The sequence below is a fragment of the Oryx dammah genome, unplaced genomic scaffold (genome assembly GCF_014754425.2).
Source record: "Oryx dammah isolate SB20612 unplaced genomic scaffold, SCBI_Odam_1.1 HiC_scaffold_16, whole genome shotgun sequence".
NCBI classification, from domain to species: Eukaryota; Metazoa; Chordata; class Mammalia; order Artiodactyla; family Bovidae; genus Oryx; species Oryx dammah.
Window position 1 is genome coordinate 46,407,129 of NW_024070200.1, and position 21,188 is coordinate 46,428,316.

The window sequence follows — 21,188 nt, forward strand, 5'->3', positions numbered from 1 at the left end:
GGACGCTTCCTCCGAGAAAGGGGCTTGCTCTGGACCTCTCTTTTCTGTGCTTCCACAGCACTATCTTAAAATTCTCTAATATCATTTACAATCCCGGCTAGGTTTCCTGAGTGCTTACATGGTCGTTCTAGCCTAAACTGTTTACCCTCACCAGCTTATTAATTTTTACACAACTGTCTCAGATAGTTGCTATCAGTACCATTCTGCAGATGAGGAAACTCTAGCCTAGAGACATTCCTTCACTACTCAGGGACAGTCTCACACTAGACTATGAGTTCCAGGCTGGCGCCAAAAGCCCATGGCTTTTCCACAGGTCATGCCCTGGGGCGGGGTCTGGTGACCACACCGCGTCCCATGGTGCTTTGCCCGCCAGCGCTGCCATTGGCCTGGCCAGTCGGCTCCCTTCCAAAAGTGAGGCACCGAGTGGTTGGCCGGCCCCCCGGGCCGGGAACGGAGACCAGGTCTGCGACCAGAAGGCTTGGGCCAGTGCGAGGCAGATGCCACAGTCAGTCACGGTTCCTGGGCGACAGCGACATCCACGGGCTCTCCAGCACCTGGCAGGGGAGGAGGGCACGCAGGTCCACGCCGGCCTCCAAGCCACTCCATGGCGCCCGAGTCCACAACCCGGCCCTCCCAGGGGACAGTCATGGTGTCCCAGCCGAACCCATCCGTGAAGAAGAAAGATAAAAAGGGGAAGAACATCCAGATGGTGGCGAGATGCAGGTAGAGCGAGCTTGCAGGGTTCCGAGCCTTGGGCTTGCTACCGGGCTCCTGCCTGCATGTTCCAAGGAGAGGGATTTTGTTTGCAATTTTCTGAAGAAACCAGACCTTCCTGTTTCATAGTTTCCTACGTTCTAAAATTTTCTTCAGAAATGTACACTCCACTTTTTTCAGGAGTTGCAGCAAGATGCTCCGTTTCAGATGCTCTGCCTCTTCTGTATATTCCTTAATCAGAGCTTTCTTGGTGAGTTTCTGGTTAACCTCAGGCTTATTGACTATGTTCTTTGCTCTATGAGCATATTCCAATGTACTCAGAGTTTCCTCCAGATTGAGACATGCAGGAGAAATTGTTGCAATGATAGATGTTCTTGTACGTTCCCCAAGAGAGTCCTGGAGGATTCTAGTCAGTTTAGATTCTCAATAAGGAACATGAGGTGTTCTTTCTACAAGAGCAGTAATAACCCTTCCCAGAGTCAACAGGGACTGATTGATATTTCCAGCTTCCTGAGCTCTCTTGTCAGCTGCTCCAGAATGGCCAATGTTCTCACTGCCTGCAAGATCAACCAAGTTCAACTTTCCAATTTTAACAAGCTCCTCTCCATCAACTGTAGTTTCTTTCATATGTATTGTAACAGAGAGAACTGAGTGGGATAGACTAGAGTAGGCGTTCATCAAAGTTGCTGTGGCTGTCCTTTTTGCTGCCTCCGTCTCCAAAATTTGATAGACTTCATCCTTGTTGTGTACTGTAATTTCTTCTAAACCTTTGATTATTACCCTCCTCTTGTTACGGGGATCATCAAACATCTGCAGTCTCTCAGAAACATCAGAAGATGGATTAAGGAGATCAAAGAGCTCTTCATTATAGATTTCCAATAGCAACACTTTCACTGACAATTCAGTACCATTATCAGTAAGTTTCTCAAAAATCTGATGAAGAGTACGTGGAATTATACCAGCCAAAAGATCCTCCTCTCAAGTATACTCTTCATTAGGAGTCCTTTCACCTTCCATTGTAAAGGTTTTTCTAGTGCCGGTTTGGCCATATGCAAAAATAGTGCAAATATAGCCCATGATAACTTCATCCAGAATTGGACAAACAACACTTCGGTAAACGTCAATTTGTTTAGTATTTGCTCCAAAAACCATATCTAAAGTGTATGTTTTCCTTGAGCTTTTGTCCGCCAGTCCTCCAGTTCGAACACTAACTTCCTTCCACACATGATCACATTCTACTACTGAATGGGCATTAGCTTTCCGCTCTGCCAAATTAAATGGTCTGCATCTCACCACCACCCGGACACTCCTCCCTGCTTCATCCCCTTCCCACCCCCCCACCCCCCCACCCCGCAGATTAATTCGGCTGAGACGCCATGACCATGACCGACCGTCCCCCAAGAAGGCCAGGCCACGGACCTGGGCACCGTGGAGGGCGCAGTGGCCAGGCGGCCAGCGCGGACCAAGGCACCCGTGGAAATCACCATCACCCAGGAACCACAACTGACCACGGCGTCGCCCCGCACCAGCCTGAGCCCTCCAGCCGCAAACCCAGTCCCCGGCCCAAGTCCAGGAAACCGAGCAACCACTCGGCGCCTCACTCTCAAAAAGGAGCCAACTGGCTGGGCAAACGGCAGCGCAGACCCTCCTTCACTTTCATCAAGAGGCTTTTTAGTTCCTCTTCAGTTTCTGCCATAAGGGTGGTGTCATCTGCATATCTGAGGTTATTGATATTATCCCAATATCTTTTTGCCTTTGAGTGGGAGGCCCCAGGAGAAAAACACCAACAGATGACTTGGACAGTGTTACCTCAGGGGTTCAGAGATAGCCCCCACTTGTTTGGACAGGCCCTTAGCCAGGATCTCCTAGATCTGGACCTGGGACCTAATGGGAAAATATTACAATACGTAGATGACCTACTAATCTGCTCTCCAGATGAGAAAAATGCCCAACAACATGCAATTCAGGTTCTAAACTTTTTGGCAGAAAGGGGATATAAAATCTCCTGTGCTAAGGAGCAGATGGTCAAGACAAAGGTCACTTACCGGGGAGTTCAGATTACACACGGGCCCAGGAGGCTGTCCTCTGATCAGGCACAAGGAATCCTCCAGTTGCCCTCCCCCACGACTCGAAAACAACTGCAAGCTTTCCTGGGGCCAACTGGGTATTGTCGAATCTGGATACCCAACTATGGTCTAATTGCCCAGCTCTTATATGAAAGCTTAAAGGGATAGGGTGATTCAATCCCACCGATGTGGGGAACTGCTCAGAAGAAGGCAGAGGCTATACTAAAACAGGCCTTAGCTCAGGCACCTGCCTTGAGGTTGCCAGACCCAGAAAAAGCATTCCAACTTTATGTCCATGAAAGCAAGGGAATAGCCTTGGGAGTGTTAACTCAAAGGTTGGGATCTGAGCCCCAGCCTGTAGCTTACTTATCCAAAAAGCTTGATCCAACTGCCCGAGGCTGGTCCCCATGCCTTCGAAATCTTGCAGCTATTGCAATCATGATAGAAGATGCTTTAAAACTCTCCTTTGGGGGCAAACTAACTATTTTTACCAGCCACCAAGTGAAAACAACTCCTAAATGGGAGAGGCCATTTATGGATGTCTGATCAAAGAATCTTCAAATATCAAGTAATGCTGATGGAAAATCCAGGCCTCACTATGTCCCCTTGTGAGGTTCTTAACCCAGCCACCCTCCTGCCTACCCCCGATGGCTCTCTCCCCTTTCACTCTTGCCTAGAAACCTTGGACCACTGGAGAAAACCCAGAGAGGGATTGTCGGAAGATCCTCTGACCAATCCTGAGGAAATTTGGTACACTGATGGAAGCAGCTTTGTCTTGGATGGAAAAAGAAGAGCAGGTTATGTAGTTCAGTTCAGTTCAGTTCAGTCGCTCAGTCGTGTCCAACTCTTTGTGACCCCATGAATCGCAGCACTCCAGGCCTCCCTGTCCATCACCAACTCCCAGAGTTCACTCAGACTCACGTCCATCGAGTCAGTGATGCCATCCAGCCATCTCATCCTCCGTCGTCCCCTTCTCCTCCTGTCCCCAATCCCTCCCAGCATCAAAGTCTTTTCCAATGAGTCAACTCTTCGCATGAGGTGGCCAAAGTACTGGAGTTTCAGCTTCAGCATCATTCCTTCCAAAGAAATCCTAGGGTTGATCTCCTTCAGAATGGACTGGTTGGATCTCCTTGCAGTCCAAGGGACTCTCAAGAGTCTTCTCCAATACCACACTTCAAAAGCATCAATTCTTTGGTGCTCAGCCTTCTTCACAGTCCAACACTCCCATCCATACATGACTACTGTAAAAACCATAGCCTTGACTAAATGGACCTTAGTCGGTAAAGTAATGTCTCTGCTTTTGAATTTGCTATCTAGGTTGGTCATAACTTTTCTTCCAAGCAGTAAGCATCTTTTAATTTCATGGCCACAGTCACCATCTGCAGTGATTTTGGAGCCCCCCAAAATAAAGTCTGACACTGTTTCCACTGTTTCTCCATCTATTTCCCATGGAGTGATGGAACCGGATGCCATGATCTTCGTTTTCTGAATGTTGAGCTTTAAGCCAACTTTTTCACTCTCCTCTTTTACTTTCATCAAGAGGCTTTTTAGTTCCTCTTCACTTTCTGCCAGTCTCCAATTTTGAGACCATAGAGGCTAAGCCTCTGCCACCAGGTACTGCAGCCCAATCAGCTGAGCTCATAGCCCTGACTCGAGCTTTAGAGCTGGGAAAAGGAAAAAGAGGAGCCATTTACACTGATTCCAAGTCTGCCTTTCTGGTGCTACATGCACATGCTGCTATGTGGAAAGAAAGGGGCCACTTGACCACCTGAGGGTCCCTAATCAAATACGGTTATCAAATTCTTAGACTCTTGGAGGCAGTCCATCTGCCCACTGAGGTTTCAGTCTCCCACTGTAAAGAACACCAAGAAGGGAGCACAGAAGTAGCAGGAGGGAACCAAGCAGCTGATCAGGCAGCTGAGAGAGAAGAATTACAGAACAGTGACCTAATAGGCCACCCTAGTTCCACAGACTAATTTGCCAGAAACTCCTTCATATACTGAAGGTGAGACTCTTAAAGCTAAGAGTGAGGGCTTTCAAGAAGATCATATGGGGTGGTTCCAACAGGAGGGACTCCTTTTTCTGCCTGGGAACCTACAATGGAAGTTGGTTAACTTCTTACATGCCACTACTCATTTAGGGAAAAAGGCCCTCCAAAGATTACTAGAAAAGGTCCTTCAGAGGAACAGGCCTCCAAACAACTATAAGGCAAGTGGTCTCCTCTTGTCCCACTTGTCAGTTAAACAACTCCCAAAGAGCTCAAAGACCTCAGCTTGCCCAGCCCATCCACCGACGTGGGGCCTACCCAGGAGAGGATTGGCAGATGGACTTCACCCAGATGCCAGTTTCTCAAAGGTATAAATACCTATTGGTCATGATAGATACATTCACAGGATGGACTGAAGGCCTTCCCCCCTGGAGTGAGAAGGCTGAGGAGGTGGTAAAAAAAAACTGCTCCATGAAATCATTCCAAGATTTGGTCTGCCCAGGTCATTACAAACTGAAATGCGACATCATTTACTTCTAAGGTCACCCAAGGGGTCTCTAAAGCATTGGGCATTACTTATTATCTCCATTGTGCCTGGAGGCCTCAGTCTTCAGGAAAAGTAGAAAGAGCCAACCAAATCTTAAAATCAGTGATAAAAAAGATAACCCAGGAGACCTCCCTGGGATGGAAGGAGGCTTTACCAATAGCTCTCCTCTGCACCCACATTGCCCCTAAGGAACAGGTTGGTCTTAGTCCTTATGAGATGCTATAAGGGAGACCTTTTGTTTATGTCAATGACCTCCTCCTAGATCCAGAGGTTCAGACCCTCCAGTCTTATACCACAGCCATTGGGCAATTCCAACAGGATATACGCTTGTGGGGTATGAACTAGGACCCAAAAGATTCTAAGGAGTCACCACTATATGCTCCAGGGACTCAAGTCCTAATTAAAGTCTGGAAACATGGAGTCAACTCCAGCCCACATGGAAGGGCTCCTACCCTGTAATACTTTCTACCCCTACAGCAGTCAGGGTACCAGGACATGACAGCTGGATTCACTACTCATGAGTCAAGCCATGGAAGAAAACAGAAGAGGACACTCAATATACCTGTGAGCCCCTGAAGTATCTCAGATACCAGGACTACCAATGAGTGCCGTTCCAATGAGCACCCCCAAAATCAATACACCTGTGAGCCCCTGGGAGAGCTCAGACACCTATTCAGAACTACAAGTGACTGCCATTCTAATGAACACCCCCAAAATCCGGTTTCTGGGGATAAGATTTCTCAGGATAGCTCTATAGAGCCAACGCAGCTTGGCGGGGATTGTACTCCAAAACAAATAGGAGATAGACACTCTGATCCCTGAACAGGGAGGGACCTGAGCCATCCTGGTGATGGGAGTTTGGAGTTGGCAGCCATGAAGAGATACTCCACGCCCAAGGTAAGAGAAACCCAAGTAAGATGGTAGGTGTTGCAAGAGGGCATCAGAGGGCAGACACTGAAACCATACTCACAGAAAACTAGTCAATCTAATCACACTAGGACCACAGTCTTGTCTAACTCAATGAAACTAAGCTATGCCCGTGGGGCAACCCAAGATGGGCGGATCATGGTGGAGAGGTCTCACAGAATGTGGCCCACTGGAGAAGGGAATGGCAAACCACTTTAGTATTCTTGCCTTGAGAACCCCATGAACAGTATGAAAAAGCAAAATGATAGGATACTGAAAGAGGAACTCCCCAGGTCAGTAGGTGCCCAATATGCTACTGGAGATCAGTGGAGAAATAACTCTAGAAAGAATAAAGGGATGGAGCCAAAGCAAAAACAATACCCAGCTGTGGATGTGACTGGTGACAGAAGCAAGGTCCAATGCTATAAAGAGCAATATTGCATAGGAACCTGAAATGTCAGGTCCATGAATCAAGGCAAATTGGAAGTGGTCAAACAAGAGATGGCAAGAGTGAACGTTGACATTCTAGGAATCAGTGAACTAAAATGGACTGGAATGGGTGAATTTAACTCAGATGACCATTATATCTACTACTGTGGGCACGAATCCTTCGGAAGAAATGGAGTAGCCATCATGGTCAACAAAAGAGTCCGAAATGCAGTACTTGGATGCAATCTCAAAAATGACAGAATGATCTCTGTTCATCTACAAGGCAAACCATTCAATATCACGGTAATCCAAGTCTATGCCCCAACCAGTAACGCTGAAGAAGCTGAACTTGAACAGTTCTATGAAGACCTACAAGACCTTTTAAAACTAACACTTAAAAAACAATGTCCTTTTCATTATAGGGGACTGGAATGCAAAAGTAGGAAGTCAAGAAACACCTGGAGTAAGAGGCAAATTTGGCCTTGGAATGCAGAATGAAGCAGGGCAAAGACTAATAGAGTTTTGCCAAGAAAATGCACTGGTCATAGCAAATACCCTCTTCCAACAACACAAGAGAAGACTCTACACATGGACATCACCAGATGGTCAACACCGAAATCAGATTGATTATATTCTTTGTAGCCAAAGATGGAGAAGCTCTATACAGTCAACAAAAATAAGACCAGGAGCTGACTGTGGCTCAGACCATGAACTCCTTATTGCCAAATTCAGACTTAAATTGAAGAAAGTAGGGAAAACCGCTAGACCATTCAGGTATGACCTAAATCAAATCCCTTACAATTATACAGTGGAAGTGAGAAATAGATTTAAGGGCCTAGATCTGATAGATAGAGTGCCTGATGAACTATGGACAGAGGTTCGTGACATTGTACAGGAGACAGGAATCAAGCCCATCCCCATGGAAAAGAAATGCAAAAAAGCAAAATGGCTGTCTGGGGAGGCCTTACAAGTAGCTGGGAAAAAAGAGAAGTGAAAAGCAAAGGAGAAAAGGAAAGATATAAGTATCTGAATGCAGAATTCCAAAGAATAGCAAGAAGAGATAAGAAAGCCTTCTTCAGCGATCAATGCAAAGAAATAGAGGAAAACAACAGAATGAGAAAGACTAGAGATCTCTTTAAGAAAATTAGAGATACCAAGGGAACATTTCATGCAAAGATGGGCTCGATATAGGACAGAAATGGCATGGACCTAACAGAAGCAGAAGATATTAAGAAGAGGTGGCAAGAATACACAGAACAACTGTACAAAAAAGATCTTCACAACCCAGATAATCATGATGGTGTGATCACTCATCTAGAGCCAGACATCCTGGAATGTGAAGTCAAGTGGGCCTTAGAAAGCATCACTATGAACAAAGCTAGTGGAGGTGATGGAATTCCAGTTGAGCTATTTCAAATCCTCAGAGATGATGCTGTGAAAGTGCTGCACTCAATATGCCAGCAAATTTGGAAAACTCAGCAGTGGCCACAGGACTGGAAAAGGTCAGTTTTCATTCCAATCCCAAAGAAAGGCAATGCCAAAGAATGCTCAAACTACTGCACAATTGCAATCATCTCACACGCTAGTAAAGTAATCCTCAAAATTCTCCAAGCCAGGCTTCAGCAATACGTGAACTGTGAACTCCCTGATGTTCAAGCTGGTTTTAGAAAAGGCAGAGGAACCAGAGATCAAATTGCCAACATCTGTTGGATCATCGAAAAAGCGAGAGAGTTCCAGAAAAAAATCTATTTCTGCTTTATTGACTATGCCAAAGCCTTTGACTGTGTGGCTCACAATAAACTGTGGAAAATTCTCAGAGAGATGGGAATACCAGACCACCTGACCTGCCTCTTGAGAAATCTGTATGCAGGCCAGGAAGCAATAGTTAGAACTGGACATGGAACAACAGACTGGTTCCAAATAGGAAAAGGAGTACGTCAAGGCTGTATATTGTCACCCTGCTTATTTAACTTCTATGCAGAGTACATCATGAGAAATGCTGGACTGGAAGAAACACAAGCTGGAATCAAGATTGCCAGGAGAAATATCAATAACCTCAGATATGCGAATGACACCACCCTTATGGCAGAAAATGAAGAGGAACTAAAAAGCCTCTTGATGAAAGTCAAAGAGGAGAGTGAAAAAGTTGGCTTAAAGCTCAACATTCAGAAAACGAAGATCATGGCATCTGGTCCCATCACTTCATGGGAAATACATGGGGAAACAGTGGAAACAGTGGCTGACTTTATTTGGGGGGGCTCCAAAATCACTGCAGATGGTGACTGCAGCCATGAAATTAAAAGACGCTTACTCCTTGGAAGAAAAGTTATGACCAACCTAGATACCATATTCAAAAGCAGAGACATTACTTTACTGACTAAGGTCCGTCTAGTCAAGGCTATGGTTTTTCCTGTAGTCATGTATGGATGTGAGAGTTGGACTGTGAAGAAGGCTGAGCACCAAAGAATTGATGCTTTTGAAGTGTGGTGTTGGAGAAGACTCTTGAGAGTCCCTTGGACTGCAAGGAGATCCAACCAGTCCATTCTGAAGGAGATCAACCCTGGGATTTCTTTGGAAGGAATGATGCTAAAGCTGAAGCTCCAGTACTTTGGCCACCTCATGCGAAGAGTTGACTCATTGGAAAAAACTCTGATGCTGGGAGGGATTGGGGGGCAGGAGGAGAAGGGGACGACGGAGGATGAGATGGCTGGATGGCATCACTGACTCGATGCACGTGAGTCTGAGTGAACTCCGGGAGTTGGTGATGGACAGGGAGGCCTGGCGTGCTGCGGTTCATGGGGTTGCAAAGAGTCGGACACGACTGAGAGACTGAACTGAACTGAATGCCCCTACTAGTCCTTGTTATCGGAGAAGGCGATGGCACCCCACTCCAGTACTCTTGCCTGGAAAATCCCATGGACGGAGAAGCCTGGTGGGCTGCAGTCCATGGGGTCACTAAGAGTTGGACACAACTGAGCGACTTCACTTATACTTTTCACTTTCACACATTGAAGAAGGAAATGGCAACTCACTCCAGTGTTCTTGCCTGGAGGATCCCAGGGACGGGGGAGCCTGGTGGGCTGCCGTCTATGGGGTCGCATAGAGTCGGACACGACTGAACTGACTTAGCAGCAGCAGCAGCAGCAGCATTCCTTGTTATAACATATTGATGCTGCTTATGATTGCTCCATGTATTATCAGTTGTCTAACCTGTTTTGTCTCTGCCACCAGGTCAACAAGCTACAACATGCAGTGCCAGTTCAACAAAGATATAAAACTACAGCCGACCACGGAAAATATCCCTCACCCTTAGATGGACACCGCTATAAGGACTCTGAGGCTTGAGACTAGCAAGAGGGGGAGGCCCAACACCCCTCACCATCCCAGTTCAGCAGGAAGTAGCCAGAAAGACCTTGATGCCCCTATTCCCAAAGAATTGGGCCTCCCATCTCTTAAGGGGGGGAATGTTAGGTAGTTAGAATAGGAAACAGGAGTCCAGAATGGCTGTGGCTAAAAGACAAGGAACGGAAAAGCCCGCGAAAATAGAGCAAAGGAAGGTCCGAGGACCGGAGTGAGGACCTCAGGTAGAACAAACACTCTTGGCTGGCCCAATTTACATAGGGCAGGCCCAGGGGGAGGAAAAAAACATATAAAAAGAGGAGCCAAAGGGCTCTTTCTCTCTCTCTCTCCCCCACACGCTGGGGCACTCTTTTCGCGTCTTTGAGTCGACATGCCCTCACGCCTCAAGGATGGACTTTCCTGCTATTTTCTAAATAAAATAGAGCTGTAACACGGAGCTGTAACACTGATTTGTCTAAGAGCTATAACACGGTCCGTTCGAGACCTGAGAGCTATAACACGGTCTGTCTAAGACCCGAGAGCTGTGACACGCCGAGGGCTTTAATGCCCATCACTCCGCATCTTTGTTGTGACGAGACAGAACCGAGGAGCGTACACTTGCCGGACAATAGGCCTATCCCATCGCTGCATTTTGGAAGCGAGAGCCCTGTTGCTGTCATGTTTCACTGATTCACCGATGTACAGGAATTTTGCCCTACGGTTTTGACCTGTTGCTGATTTAGATGATCTAGATTTTATTGTCGAGTGTTCTGCAATTCACACTCATAATGTTCCACTGTTATTATTTAACACAGATTCTGAGACCAACTATGACAGTTTTAGGCCCCTGATACACACTGCCTCTTCTAGTCTGGGTCACCCCTGTTTCATAATGAGTTTCTACAAATGACAGTATTGGAAATACTTTATCTAATTTGATAGTTCTGTGCAGAAATGATACAGAAGCTGCCAAACCAGATGTGTGTGCTCAGTCATATCTGACTCTTTTGAGACCCCATGAACTGTAGTTCACCAGGCTCCTCTGTGCATGGGATTTTCCAGGCAAGAATACTGGAGTGGGCTGTTCATCTCTTGCAGTCTTGACCACACATGGGCTGCATGGACACAGCTCCGCTGTCTCAGGAACAGCCTTGACTCCGCTCCTCCACCTCCAACCAGGGACACGGTGCCCCGCCCAAATGCTCATTTCTCCCTCCAGCCACACCTACTCTAACCACTCAGACTGCGGAGTCTCCTCTCTCTGAGCTCCAAGGAGATCAGTGTCCAAACAGCAGGCTGAGAAGCTGCGCTGTGAGCTCCTGCAGTTCCCTCCTTCTTCTCCCTTTCTGCCACTCAGCAAACATTCGCTGAGCGCCTGGGGCAGGTCAGGCTCTACGGCAGGCATCGGGATGTGAAGACGACTGAGGCTGCTGCCTCCAGATGGAGATCCTAACTTCCCCCCCAAAGGACCCTCCACGATCCCACCTCCTTCCCACACCGACCTTTTGTACCGGTCGGAACGTCGCCCGCTCTTTCTAGAACACACTCTGCACTCTCCCTCTTACGTCTAGATCGCTTTTCCTCGGCACCCGCCTCCTCACTCCAGCCCCTCTCCCTGAACGGAACTTGCCTCGCTCCCCTGCCCTCCTCCCCAGTAACGGTCACTCTTGACCACGTGCTGTGTGCCCTGCTGTCCATACGGCCCTCTTCTTTTCAGGTTAAAGCCTGACCACTCCCCAGGCGCCCAGGGGAACTGTCCCAGCACGTGCCTCAGACTCCTGGAGCTGGCTGGCTGGGCTTGAGTGCCAGCTGACCGCTTCCTAGTTGGATGTCCCGGGGCAAATCATGGGGCTTTTCATCTCCTTGTCTGCAGAAAGGGAGCCTGGTCTGTAAGGTGTCTCCCCCACTTAAGTCCTCCCGAGACAGCCCTGAGGTGAGGCAGGTCTGATGGGGTGTCTCCGCTGAAGACATGTGGTCCGACACCAACACCACTGCCTCTTCAAGCATCAGGCTGACAGACCACACTCCGCTCAACACAGCTTCACGGACGTGCACGCACTGGAGGCGAGACCTGCCCAGGACACCTGTCAGAATGCCCACCTGTGCTCAGGACCCGGGAGTCGGGGAAAGAGATGCTGCTACAGCACTAGGGAGACACAGTCCCCCCTGCGCACCAGGTGGGCTCACTGGAGGTAGGGCCTGTCCTCAGGTTTTCCAAAGCTCAGTGAGCCCCAAGGGTGAATACAGGGCACCGTACCTGCGCAACTGTCGGTCTGAACACATTCAGCTATCTTCTCCGCCTAGAAATGAGCATCAGAAGCCGTTAGGTCTGAGTGCCTAGTGACGCAGTAAGGCAAATCTTGCTGGGGCCCCAGGGCTCCCCTACATACCTTATTGTTGCCATTGCACACTCTGATAATGGACACATAGTGTCTAACTTTTCTGCAAGTAGAAAATAATGCATTATATTCCTCCCGGCCCTCAATTCTGGTGGAGAGCTAGCTAGTTTTCCGTTATGAAAAGAGCATCTCTCTTTCACAGCACACACAAGGCTTGGAGAGAGCAGTTCTATTGCTTGTGGCCGAGGCTGCCAATAAACAAACAAGAGGCATTCCCTGGAGAAGACAGATTGGCTCTTCAGTGAAAACAACAAAATCCTTCGGAGTCATCGCAACATACAATAAAAAATACCAAGGTTTCACAAACGTACTCCATGTTAGCCAGCCCAAAGCCTTTAGTTCCGTCACGTTTTCATGTTCACAACCCTTTATGCTGACACTCATCTTCAAGTTTCAGCAGACAGTCTGCTCACAACACTCGTGGAAAGAGTCACAGGTCCCTCCAGGGCCAAACGTGTGAGTCTAGAACCAGGCGGCTGGGGTTCTCTCGTGAGCTGCTGACTCTCCTTACTTATTCACTGTTCTTCCATTTTTCAGCTTTTCTCCTTGATAATCCAATCCCTACACACCCCAACATAATTATGGTTTTAACATTATTAGATGTTTATATTATAACTATTATTACACTCTTTTTTTGTTTTTTTGTTTTTTGGTTTTTTTTGGCCACACTGTGCAGCTTGTGGGATTTAATTCCTGACCAGGAATCAAACCTGTGACCTTAGCAGTGAGAGCTACCTTGTTTCTGACCATCCTTTGGGGGATGTTCTTTTGAGTGTGTTAATGCTGCAGAATTACTGTTTCTTTAATCACTGCCTGCAGGTCAAAATCTCAGAGTCCAGTAGCTCTGATTCTCTTCCTCTTTCTGAGGCCTTGATAAAACCTTAAAATAAAATCTTAAATCCTTACCCAGGAAATCCCCTATACTCCATTTTTACAGTTATGCATAATCATGGCGGAGTCATATAGTATACTATGATTTCCATCCTTGCAAAATGCTTTTTCCCTTGAGTAAATAATTGACTTTTGTCTGTCTACTTGCTTACTTATATAGGATCCCAGACTTTCAACTATCTTAACCTCTCTCAGGAGGTTGAGACAACCCTAAGGTATTTCTCAAGGGGTGCTGTCACTTTCATTTCTTTTTAAGTGTCCCTCCAAACGCCTTGTGATCTGCTCCAGTATGGCTGAGGTATCCTCTGCACTCACCTTGGATACCTGGAGTGAAAATACTTTCCTACCCCTGTACTAAACATTCCCGGGACCAGGCAAATTAACTTACCACTAGGCTTCCCAGGTCGCTCAGCTGCCACATTTCCAGACTGCAGTCAGTTCCCAGACCCAGAGGCCTTTGATGAACAGGCAGGCCTGGTGTCCTGAGGAAGAGACCTGCAACACTGCTGAAAATACAGGCTATCTATATCTTCCTGACTCCTCCCCAGAGGGGCTCTGGAAGGTCACGTATGCCCTGGAAAAAAGGAAATGCCGAGACCTTTGGAGATGGCTGGACGTTATCTCTGAAGTGACGTGCTTTCCTAGGAAATGTTCAGAAAACCCTTAGGAAGCCAAAGGGCTTCCCTGGTGGCTCAGGTGGTAAAGAATATGCCTGCAGTGCAGGAAATGTGAGTTCGATCCCAGGGTCCGGAAGATCCCCGAAAGTATGGGGATATCCCAGTGCAGACACGACTGGGCGTCTGAACAACAACAAGAAACACCCAAGGGCTTGTGTGCCACTGCCTCTTCCTCCTACAGCTTCACTTCGCTCTTCACCCCCCGACTCATCCCTACCTTGCCCACAGAACCCTACTGAGGTGCCTAAGAGGCTCCTCTCGCAGGAAAGAGGATTGATTTGGGGACCCCAGCACCAATAGACCTGGAGTCTAGGTTATTTTTTGGCAACCATCCTTTGGTTGAGCTAGGATGTCTGGTTGCAGCCAGAGCAAGCCAGACAGCACAGGTTAAAGAGGGGCTCAATTCAGGACAGTCAGCACGGCTGTTCAGTCCCACTCCAGGCCAGTCATAGGATCCAAGGCTGCCCAGACTCCAGGGATGGGAGAGCAGCCCAAGTCAGGGAGGTGGGAGGAAACTAACTACGCTTTGGTTTTCTTTGTTTTCCTTTAATCTAATGGTGATGCTATATGGGAATATAGTTGATTTGGCATTTGGTGCCTGTGGTCATTATATAGCCGCCTGATTCAGTAAGACATATATTAACATATGTCATATCTGTTCTTTTTTGGATTGTTTTGCCCTAGAGGTTATTGCAGAATTTCAAAGTTCCCTGTGGTGAACATCAGGTGTTCATGCAGTATCTGTTAGATACACAGATTCTGTGTAAATGTGGGAGAATGAAAGAAGGAGATAACCCTTGTGGACTACCTATTACAGATACAGCTTTTTGGGTATATCTTAGTATCACCCTCCCAATTCATCCCTGGCTTTTCCTTTTTTTTTTTCTTGGAAAACTTTGTGTTTTAATTCTCAGAGTTTCGTCTTGTGTTGTAAATTACTTACCCTGTATTTCTTTTTTAAATTTTGCCTAGAAGAGACATCATCTGCTATTTTCTTTGTCTATTGCTAACTTTACTTAAGTGTATTATCCTCCAAATTCCATCCTTGTGGGGACCATTGGCAGAACTTCATAATTTCAGTGGTGGTTTTTCATGTCTCAGTAAAGCCCATGGTATATAAGCACCACATTTCTTTAAGATTTAATCTGTTCATGGATAATTTGGGGGGTTTGTGTCTTGGCTATTGGAAGTCGCACTGCAGTGAACGTTGGCTGGCATGTGTCATTTTGAATGATGGCTTTTTTGTAAATAGGTCCAGCTGTGGGTATGAAAATCCTAGGCTTAGCTCTCTCGAAATTTTCTTCCTGGCCTATAAGGCTATCCTTTCTAAGGACTGTTGCCAATGTCCATTCCCACAGAACGTGTAAGGGGGGTTCCATCATCTCTCAGCTCTCTCCACCATTTACTGTTTGCAGATAGGATGGCTCTCAGTCAGATGCGATTTGGTTTCTGGTTGTTGTTTTAATTGACATTCCTCCTGTAATAACTAGGGAATTTGACCATCTTGTCTTGTGGCTCTTTGGTTTTGGTTTTTTTCTTTTTTTTCCCTTGAAAGATGAGGGAAATTTTGCCTGTTTCAATTGACTTCTCGTAAGTCGGTTGTGTTTGGAATTTATTTCTGCAATACCCACCACAGGACCTTTCCTGAGAGCAACTGCCATTAGCAGCCCCACAGACCTTGTGAACTGGAGGTACCCTTACCTGGTCCCATCACTTCATGGGAAATACATGGGGAAACAGTGGAAACAGTGGCAGACTTTATTTTGGGGGGCTCCAAAATCACTACAGATGGTGACTGCAGCCATGAAATTAAAAGATGCTTACTCCTTGGAAGAAAAGTTATGACCAACCTAGATACCATATTCAAAAGCAGAGACATTACTTTGCCAACAAAGGTCCATCTAGTCAAGGCTATGGTTTTTCCAGTGGTCATGTATGGATGTGAGAGTTGGACTGTGAAGAAGGCTGAGTGCCGAAGAATTGATGCTTTTGAACTGTGGTGTTGGAGAAGACTCTTGAGAGTCCCTTGGACTGCAAGGAGATCCAACCAGTCCATCCTAAAGGAGATCAGTCCTGGGTGTTCATTGGAAGGAATGATGCTGAAACTGAGACTCCAGTACTTTAGCCACCTCATGCGAAGAGTTGACTCATTTGAAAACACCCTGATGCTGGGAAAGTTTGAGGGTGGGAGGAGAACCGGGCGACAGAGGATGAGATGGTTGGATGGCATCACCGACTCAATAAGACATGAGTTTGGGTGGACTCCGGTAGTTGGTGATGGACCAGGAGCCCTGGCTTGCTGCAGTCCATGGGGTCGCAAAGAGCCGGACACAACTGAAACCGAACTGAACTGAAGCGCTGGTGGTCAAGTTGTAGTTACAAGAAATCCCCACAAGGCGGCAGCACTTCTTCATGCCCAACTCTGGTTCCACTCGCTACCAGAGCCTTAGGGAAAGTCAGCTTCCTCGGCTGTGACTTGAGTGAAATGTGCCTGAGCAAACACCTGAGGGCTTGAGTCCCACTACTTCTTCGCTCTGAAGTTTCACCCCTCCCTGCTAGACTATTCTGCACCTGGGTCAGCGCTCCCTGCTGTGGTTTCTAGTAAGCTTCACTCTCAGGAAAGGAGGCTGCAACTGGGTACCCCAATGCCTGGTGGAGCCTTTACCCTGGTCCTCGAGGCCAGAGGGGCAGGCCACCATCTTTGGGGTGCACTAGGGACTCTGGTCCCAGCCAGAGAATACCAGACAGCACGGGTTTAAGGGGGGCCTCTGTGAAGGACACTGTTCACCTTGACTCCACATCAGTCCAGCCCTGGGTCTCATGCCTCTTCAGGCTCCAGGGATCGGATAGCATCTCAAGTCAAGGAGGCTGGAGGGAATTCCTTTTCTTTCCTTTTCTTTTCTTTCATCTCAGGCCGACGCTGTGTTGAAGTCTAGTCAATTGCAGTTTTGTGCTTGTCCTCAGTATACAGTGGACTGATCTAGTTATGACATATACATACAGCTTTTATTACTTTCTATTGATTATTTTGCCAATAGAGGTTATTGAACAAGGTCAAGTAAAGTTCTCTGTGCCAAACATCAGTTCCCTGTGGAGTAACTATTCAGTTCAGTTGCTTAGTCATGTCAAACTCTTTGTGACCCCATGAACTGCAGCACCCAGGCTTCCCTGTCCATCACCAACTCCCGGAGCTCGCTCAAACTCACGTCCATCAAGTTGGTGATGCCATCCAACCATCTCACTCTCTGTTGTCCCCTTCTGGTCATGCCTTCAATCTTTCCCAGCATCAGGGTCTTTTCCAATGAGTCAGCTCTTTGCATCAGCTGGCCAAACTACTGGAGTCTCAGCTTCAGCATCAGTCCTTCCAATGAATATTCAGGACTGATTTCTTTTAGGATTTACTGGTTTGATCTTCTTGCAGTCCAAGGAACTCTCAGCAGTCTTTTCCAACACCACAGTTTAAAAGCATCAGTTCTTCGAATCTCAGCTTTTTTTTATAGTCCAACGCTCACATCCATACATGACTACTGGAAAAACCATAGCTTTGACTAGACAGACCTATGTTGGCAAAGTAATGTCTCTGCTTTTTAATACGCTTTCTAGGTTGGTCATAGCTTTTCTTCCAAGGAGCATGTGTCTTTTAATTTCATGGCTGCAGTCACCATCTGCAGTGATTTTGGAGCCAAAGAAAGTAAAGTCTGTTACCGTTCCCATTTTTTCCCCATCTATTTGCCATGAAGTGATAGGACTGGATGCCACGATCTTCATTTTTTTAATGTTGAGTTTTAAGCCAGCTTTTTCATTCTCCTCTTTCACCTTCATCAAGAGGCTCTTTAGTTCTTCTTCGCTTTCTGCCATAAGGGTGGTATCATCTGCTATCTGAGGTTATTGATATTTCTCCCAGCAGTCTTGGTTCCAATTTGTGCTTCATCCAGTCCAATATTCTGTATGATGTACTCTGTATATAAGTTAAATAAGCAGGGTGACAATATATAGTCTTGATGTAGTCCTTTCCCGATTTTGAACCGTTCCGTGTTCCCATGTACTCTTCTGAATATTGCTTCTTGACCTGCATACAGATTTCTCAGGAGGCAGGTCAGGTGGTCTGGTATTCCTATCTCTTTAAGAATTTTCCACAGTTTGCTGTGATAACCACAGTCAAAGGCTTTAGCATAACAGTGAAGCAGAAGCAGAGGCTTTTCTGTAAGTCTCTTGCTTTTCCTATGATCCAACAGATGTTGGCAATTTGATCTCTGGTTCCTCTGCCTTTTCTAAATCCACCTTGAACATCTGGAAGTTCATGGTTCACATACTGTTGAAGCCTAGCTTGGAGAATTTTGAGCATTACTTTGCTAGTGTGTGAGATGACTGCAGTTGTGCGGTAGTTTGAGCATTCTTTGGCATTGCCATTCTTTGGGATTGGAATGAAAACTGACCTTCTTCAGTCCTGTGGCCACTGCTCAGTTTTTCAGATTTGCTGGCTTTTCGAGTGTAGCACTTTAATAGAATCATCTTTTAGGATTTTATATAGCTCAGCTGGAATACCATCACCTCCACTAGCTTTGTTCGCTGTGATGCTTCCTAAGGCCCGCTTGACTTTGCATTCCAGGACGTCTGACTAGGTGAGTGATCACACCATTGTGATTATCTGGGTCATTAAGATCTTTTTTTGCACAGTTCTTCTGTGTATTCTTGCCACCTCTTAATATCTTCTGCTTCTGTTAGGTCCATACAGTTTCTGTCCTTTATTGTGCCCATCTTTGCATGAAGTGTTCCCTTGGTAGCTCTAATTTTCTTAAAGCAATCTCTAGTCTTTCCCATTCTATTGTTTTCCTCTATTTCTTTGCATTGATCACTGAGGAAGGCTTTCTTTTTTTTTCCCCAAATATTTGCATTATTTATTGATTTTTTAAATATAAATTTATTTATTTTTATTGGAGGCTAATTACTTTACAATATTGTATTGGTTTTGCCAGCTTTCTTATCTCTCCTTGCTATTCTTCGGAACTCTGCATTCAGATGGGTATATCTTTCCTTTTATTCCTTTGCCTTTTGCTTCTTTTCTCAGCTATTTGTAAGGCCTTCTCAGACAACCATCTTGCCTTTTTGCATTTCTTTTTCTTGGGGATGGTCTTGATCATGGCCTTCTGTACAATGTCATGAACCTCTGTCCATAGTTCTTCAGGCACTCTATCAGATCTAATCCCTTGAATCTATTTGTCACTTTCATTGCATAATCGTAAGGGATATGATTTAGGTCATACCTGAATCATCTGGTGGTTTTCCCTACTTTCTTTATTTTAAGTCTGAATTTGGAAATAAGGAGTTCATGATCTGAGCCACAGTCAGCTCCTGGTCTTGTTTTTGCTGACTGTACAGAGCTTCTCCATCTTTGGCTACAAAGAATATAATCAATCTGATTTCAGTACTGACCATCTGGTGATGTCCACATGTAGAGTCATCTCTTGTGTTGTTGGAAGAGGGTGTTTGCCATGACCAGTGCCTTCTCTTGGCAAAACTCTATTAGCCTTTGCCCTGCTTCATTTTGTACTCCAAGGCCAAACTTGCCTGTTACTCCAGGTATCTCTTGACTTCCTACTTTTGCATTCCAGTCCCCTATGATGAAAAGGACATCTTTTCTTGGTGTTAGTTCTAGAAGGTCTTATATGTCTTCATAGAACTGTTCAACTTCAGCTTCTTCAGCATTAGTGGTTGGGGCATAGACTTGGATTACTGTGATACTGAATGGTTTGCCTTGGAAACAAACAGAGATCATTCTGTCGTTTTTGAGACTGCACCCAAGTACTGCATTTCGGACTCTTTTGTTGACTATGAGGGCTACTCCATTTCTTCTGAGGGATTCCTGCCCACAGTAGTAGATGTAATGGTCACTGAATTAAATTTTCCCATTCTAGTCCATTTTAGTTCACTGATTCCTAAAATGTCAGTGTTCACTTTTGACATCTCCTGTTTGACCACTTCCAATTTACCTTGATTCATGGACCTAACATTCCAGGTTCCTATGCAATGTTGTTCTTTACAAGATCAGACTTTACTTCCATCACCAGTCACATCCACATGGGTGTTGTTTTCGCTTTGGCTCAGCCTCTGCATTCCTTCTGGAGCTATTTCTCCAGTCTTCTCCAGTAGCATATTGGGCACCTACTGACCTGGGGAGTTCATCTTTCAATGTCCTATCTTTTTGCCTTTTCATACTGTTCATGGGGTTCTCAAGGCAAGAATACTGGAGTAGGTTGCCATTCCCTTCTCCAGTGGACCACGTTTTGTCAGAACTCTCCACCATGAGCCCCGTCTTGGGAGCTCTACACCAGGCTCATAGTTCATTGAGTTAGACAATGCTGTGGTCCATGTGATCAGTTTGGTTAGTTATCTATGATTGTGGTTTTCATTCTTTCTGCTCTCTGATGAATAAAGATAAGAACTTCCTGATGGGAGGGACTGGCTGTAGGGGAATTTGGGTCTTGTTCCGATGGGTGGGCCCATGCTCAGTAAATCTTTAATCCAATTTTCTGTTGGCAAGTGGGGCTGTGTTCCCTCATCAGGGTGGGGCTGTGACCACAGGCCAAACTATGGTAGGGGTAATGGGGACCTCCTTCAAAAGGACTTGTGCTAGCACGCCCTGCAGCTCCCAGAACTGTCATTTGGTGCCCCTGGTCACTGTTGACCCGTGCCTCCACTGGAGACTGCTGGACACTCACAGGCAAGTCCGGATCAGTCTCTTGTGAGGTCATTGTTTCTTTCTCCAGGGTCCTGGTGTGCACAAGGTTTTGACTGTGCCCTCCAGGAGTCTATTTCCCCAGTCCTGTAAAAGTTCTGTAATCAAATCCCACGGGCCTTCAAAGTCAAATTCCCTGGGGGGTTCTCAGTCCCTTTGCCAGATCCCCAGGTTGGGAAATCTGTTGTGGGCCCCAGAACTTTTGCAACAGTGTGAGAACTTCTTTGGTATAATTGTTCTCCAATTTACGGGTCGTCTGCTTGGTTGCACTACAGTGGGGCTAATGGTGACCTCCTCCAAGAGGACTCATGCCACGTGCGGCGCCTCCCAGAACTGCTGCAGCCAGAACCCCGTTCCCGTGCAGCCACCGCTGACCTGTGTCTCCACAGGTCAAAGGCAGGTCTGGCTCCGTCTCTGTGGGGTCTCTGGGTCCAGGTGCACACAAGGTTTTGTTTGAGCCCTCTGAGCATCTCTGGCAGGTGTGGGGTTTGATTCTA

General features: G+C 46.5%; 1 pseudogene; it reads right to left on the reverse strand.

The window, feature by feature from the left end:
- Positions 1–510: 510 nt before the first annotated feature.
- LOC120875345 lies at positions 511–3,189 on the reverse strand (annotated as a pseudogene).
- Positions 3,190–21,188: the final 17,999 nt, after the last annotated feature.